Source organism: Rhinopithecus bieti, unplaced genomic scaffold (genome assembly GCF_001698545.2).
Source record: "Rhinopithecus bieti isolate Rb0 unplaced genomic scaffold, ASM169854v2 scaffold_23894, whole genome shotgun sequence".
NCBI classification, from domain to species: Eukaryota; Metazoa; Chordata; class Mammalia; order Primates; family Cercopithecidae; genus Rhinopithecus; species Rhinopithecus bieti.
Genome location: NW_016810967.1, coordinates 739818 through 745862, shown reverse-complemented (window position 1 = coordinate 745862; position 6045 = coordinate 739818).

Sequence of the window (6045 nt, the reverse complement as noted above, 5' to 3'; positions counted from 1 at the left end):
GGTTTACGCCATTCTCCTGCCTCAGCCTCCCGAGTAGCTGGGACTACAGGCGCCCGCCACCTCGCCCGGCTAGTTTTTTGTATTTTTTTAGTAGAGACGGGGTTTCACCGTGTTAGCCAGGATGGTCTCGATCTCCTGACCTCGTGATCCGCCCGCCTTGGCCTTCCAAAGTGCTGGGATTACAGGCTTGAGCCACCGCGCCCGGCCTATATACATGTTTATATGTGTGTATATGTGTATGTATATATGTATCATATTTGTATGCAGATGTAGGTAGTTGTGTATGCATGCACACACACACACACAGTTGATCCTTGGACAGCATGGGTTTGATCTGCTTGGGTTGAGTCTAATTGAATACTTTCAAGATTCTGATAGAGTAATTTTAAGATTCCGTGCCTGAACTTTATATCTTTCCACAGATTTGGGAAGTTTTTAGCCATCACTTCTTGTAATAAATTTTAGGTCCCTTATTTCCTTCTTATCATTCTGAAATTTCACAATGTAGATGTTAGCTTTCAGGATGCTGTATAGTAAGTTCTGTAGGCTTCATTTCTTTTAATCTTTCTTCATTTTCTCCTCTGACCACACATTTTCAAATATGTGTTTAAATTTACAGATTATTCTGCTTTATAAATTCTGCCGTTGACACTCCCTGTCACATTTTTCATTTATTCATTGTTGCAACTGCAGAATATCTGTTTTTTTTTATTGTTTCAATCTCAAACTTTTAACTTTGTGTACTGTTTTCTAGTCTCATTGAATTATCTCTCTGTATTTTCCTGTAGTTTGTTGAATTTCCTTAAAATAATTTTTTGAAGTCTTTATTAAGCATTTATAGATCTCCATTTTCTTGGTGTTAGTGACTAGAAAATTGTATTATTTTGGTGGTGGCATGTTTTCTTATTTTTTGATGTCTTGTTGCCTTGTGTTCATGTCTGCATTTTTAATGGAGAAATCGTATCTTCAAGTTTAATTTTTTTGTGTGTGTGAGAGACATGGTCTTGCTCTATTGCCAGGCTGGAATGCAGTGGGATGATCTTGGTTCACTGCATCCTCTGCCTCCCAATTTCAATTGATTCTACTGAATCAGCCTAGTGAGTAGTTGGGATTACAGGCATGCACCACCACACAAGCTAATTTTTTTATTTTTGTGTCTGGAGTTGGTTCCTTCCAGTGGGTTTGTGGTCTTGCTGACTTCAAGAATGGAGCCAAGGACCTTCGTGGTGAGTGTTATAGCTCTTAAAGATGGCACAGACCCAGAGTGAGCAGCAGTAAGATTTATTGTAAAGAGCAAAAGAACAAAGCTTCCACAGTGTGGAAGGGGACCCAAGTGGGTTGCCCTGCTGGTTGGGTTAGCCAGCTTTTATTCCCTTATTTGTCCCCGCCCATATCCTGCTGATTGGTCCATTTTACAGAGTGCTGATTGGTCCATTTTACAATGTGCTGACTAGTCCATTTTACAAACCTCTAGCTGGCTACAGAGCACTGATTGGTGCATTTTTACAGAGCACTGACTGGTGCATTTTATAAACCTCTTGTAAGACAGAAAAGTTCTCCAAGTCCCCACTGGACCCAGGAAGTCCAGCTGGCTTCACTTCTCATTTTTAGTAAAGACAGGGTTTCACCATGTTGACAGGGCTAGTATTGAACTCCTGACATCAAGTGATCCACCTGAGAGGTGAAACCGGCTGGGTTTCTGGGTTGGGTGGGGACCTGGAGAACTTTCGGGCATAGCTAAAGGATTGTAAACACACCAATCAGTGCTCTGTGTCTAGCTATAGGTTTGTAAATACATCAATCAGCACTCTGTAAAAATGCACCAGTCAGTACTCTGTAAAACGGACTAATCAAAGTTCTGTAAAATGGACCAATCAGCAGGATGTGGGTGTGGCCAAATAAGGGGAAAAAAGCTGGCCACCAGAGCTAGCAGCAGCAACCCGCTAGCATCCCCTTCCAAGCTGTGGATGCTTTGTTCTTTCCCTGTTCACAATACATCTTGCTGCTGCTCATTCTTTGGGTCCGCACTACCTTTATGAGCTGTAATACTTACTGCAAAGGTCTGTGGCTTCACTTCTGAAGTCAGCAAGACTATGGACCCACAGGAGGAACAAACAACTCGGCACGGGCCACCTTTAAGAGCAGAAACACTCACTGCTAAGGTCTGCCTCTTCACTCCTGAAGTCAAGACCACAAACCCACTGAAAAGAAGAAACTCCAGACACATCTGAACATCTGAAGGAACAAACTCTGGACACACCATCTTTAAGAACTGTAACACTCACTGGGAGGGTCGGCGGCTTCATTCTTGAAGTCAGCCAGACCAAGAACCTACCGGAAGGAACCAATTCCAGACACACACCCGCCTCTGCCTCTCAGTGTGCTGGGATTACAGGTATGAGGTACTGTGCCTGGCTCTTATCTTCAAGATTTTTGAATTGGTTTTGGTGGAGAAAGACTTTCCTCTATGGGCGGGTATGAAGGCACTAGCTGGGTGGCAGTTCTGACTCTGGTGAAGGTGCATATGTGTAATCTCTGCAAAGCTCTGTCAGCGGTTAGTGGACATTCATGAAGATTGTAGGAAATCTCAGCAGCCAAGGCTGTGGGTGTGCACAGGGGCAGTGAGGGCTGTTGTGTCTTCCGTAGTAATGGCTGCTGGGGTTCCCCTGATCTCTTTTCCTCCAATCGAGGAAGTTATGACCAAGGGAGTTCTTCTCAGCCCTGGATCTGGCTTTCAAGCATACTCGCAGTGTTGGTGGCACTAGTATTTTATGCATAGTGCTTGTGGAGTGACCATGGAACCAGGGTGTGAAGCATGGTCATGCACAAAGAGACTAAGACTCTGGGTTCGGGGGTAGCCGTGGCACCAGTGCCTAGTGTAAAGAGTTCCCACTCCTGCATTAATAACCATGTGCAAGATGTGGGTGCCTGTCAAACATTTGGGAAACTGGAGTCTAAAGCATGGCTGCGGGCACCGTCATGTGCAGATGAATAGTGAGCACTGGAGTCTGGAGTATGTGCTAGCTTGATGTGGTGATGAAGTCAGTGTCTGGGGTTCTTTATAATATATTGTCACTTTTATATTTGACTTATAGATGAACTCATATTAAAATTTTTATTTCCCCATTAACCTCAGTTTATTTTATTTTATGATGAATATATTAATAGCTTACTAAACTTATTGTATCCGATGTACTACCAATTTGAAGGGCCTTATGAACCTATCTTGTATATTTAAATTTTCTATAATATGTACTTAGTTTTGATCTGGCTTATATTGTTTCAGAAGCTTCTTGAAAAGTATACTTTTTTTGATTCCTTAGACTAATATATAAAACAAGCAACATATTACTTTTTAGGTATTCACTGTAAGACTTTTGGAATCCTGAGAGTTCTTTATTGCCATTCAAAACGTATTGAAAAATTGTTATTGATTATTTTATTCAGACAGATACTGAAATACATTGCTTCTCGCATACTTTCATGTGCATGAATACTGTGTCTATTTTAGCTTCACTTATGTTCAAACACAAATGTACAAAACTGGTTTAATATTTAGTATAAACATTGGAATGTAGATTTTAATCTAAAAGCTTAAAATATTTTCTGATTAATCTTCAGAAATACACAGATTATGCAGATAAGACAGTTTTGAAACAATCTGATTTTATTTCATGGATCGCTTTCAGGTTTGCTCTTTATATTTAAAATATGACATTATCCTTTCTATACTTTTGTGTGTTAAATATTTTAAGACCCATGCAAATGCTCCAATTTTAGATTCAATCATCTACTGCTCAGTGTACTCTTATTTTGAAAAATGTGTTCTTTGCGGTTTTAATTTCTGATATTTTCCACACCAATTATTTTTTCTATTGTTACTTTGTTTATTTGTTCCTGTTTATGAGCGAAGCTTTCAACTTCCACTTCTGTCTCACTGTTACAATTTCCTGAGAGACTAATTGGCCATGAATGATGGCTATCACAATGTTTTCTTCACAATTGTGTAACTATGCATTTTATCTCTGTATAATCCTTACATATGTCAGCTTGTTATTTATATTAGGCTATAGCTTTCCATCAATGCCAAAATATGTTAAATATTGATGGAAATCAGGATCAATGAATTTCTAAAACGTATTTTTCCCCTTCATTAAATGGTGGTTGAGTGAATTGACATGGAAATTATCTCCTCTTTATTTTAAAATTAAGAATGTATCTATAAATATAACCAGTTTTCTTGCAATATTCAGCATTGTGAAAATCTTTACTTAACCAATAATGTATAATCTACTAAATATTGAGTGAAGTTATTTCTGCATCTGTGTCAGCAGCAGTAGAATTTTTAAGACAAGAATTTATGATGAGAACATGAAGTATTAAAAATGCTACCATGGGAGGTCAGGCATGGTGGCTTATGCCTGTAACCCCAGCATTTTGGGAGGATCAAAAGGCTGAGGCTGAAGAATCCCTTGAGCCCAGAAAGCAGAGGTTGCAGCGAGCCTAGATCACACCACTGCACTGTAGCCTGAGTGACAGAGTGTGGCCCTGTCTCAATAAAAATAAATAAATACATAAAAATCCCACTGTGTCATTCATAGAGTAATACAAACTAGAAAAAAATTTCTGCTAGGTTGATTTCATATTTTACTCAACCATTTAGAGTGGAGTGAAACTCAGATCACTGCCACTAAAACATATGTTGTAAATGGCTTTCATGTTATTTGTACCAAAAGTAAACTTTGGCTACCTTGTAGCCTGTTGTTGGCACCTGAGTGTTTTGCTCACCAGAGATCGAAAAAGATGAATAAAATGGCAGTCAATGACTTTCAGCTTAATCACATATCCAGGATTCATTTCATAAGGCCCAAAATGTGACAGCCGAAATTATCCAAGAGCGTTTCTTATTTTCTTTTGCTTATCAGTGTATGACTATTTACTGAAGGGTTCATGTTATGCAGCTGCAATTCATTAAGATATTGTCACTTTAATATATACTCTCCTTATACAATGAAAATCTAAATATTAATTTACTATAATTTACATAAGTAGACAACAACGTTGATACTGAAACTTGTATTTTCCGTAACCGGAAGCCTTTAATATGAGTGTAATTAAATTTATTAATCTTTTCCTCTGTTGTTTTCACTTTGTGTGCTGTTAAAAACATCTCTTCTTTCAACTAATTTGCCAACCATCTTTATAAATGTGTGTATGTATAAATAATTTGACTTTTATATTTAAGTGTTAAATTCTAGACCAGTTTTTAATATGTATGATAAATAGTTGTGAATACAGTCATTTGTCTCAAATTATTTGTTGAATGATACTTCAAGATCTGAAATGTTAACATTTTAATATGTTGTTCCTATATATGTATTGGAATGTCCCTGGGATCCCTGTTGTTTATAATTATGCTTATGAAAATATATTCTGATAGATGTTTCTCATTAGTTTTACTATTTGCTCCTATTATAAATACATTTTGCATAATTACATTTCGGAATTATCTGACACTAGTATATAAGAATGAAGTTTAACTCAGTATGTGGTCATATATCCAATAACAGGACTAATCCAGAAAAAAAAGTGTCTATATTTTCTTATGTTTCATGTGAAAAAGGAAAGATAAACTGAAAATAATAATTTTGTTGCTTCAGACTTATTAATCTTTCTACTCTTTCTGTGTTACTGTGCTAGGAAGACTTGTAGAACAATAATAGAAGTGATAATCTAAACATTCTAAGTAATTTATGTTTTAAAGGAAATGGTTTTGTATTTGGACATTACATATGGAGTATCTATAAACTCTCAGCTAACAACTATTTTAATAATTGGGGATTTCCTTGCTTAATCAAATATATATGTGCATATTTTTATCTTCCAGAGTATATTTTTTGAACAAATTAAAATAGGACAGATATTTATAAATTAAGGAGCGCTATTGCATAGCATAGTAACTATACTTAATCACAATGTATTATATACTTGAAAACTGATGGGAGATTTTCAGTGTTCTCAACAAAAAACAGTGATAAGCATGTG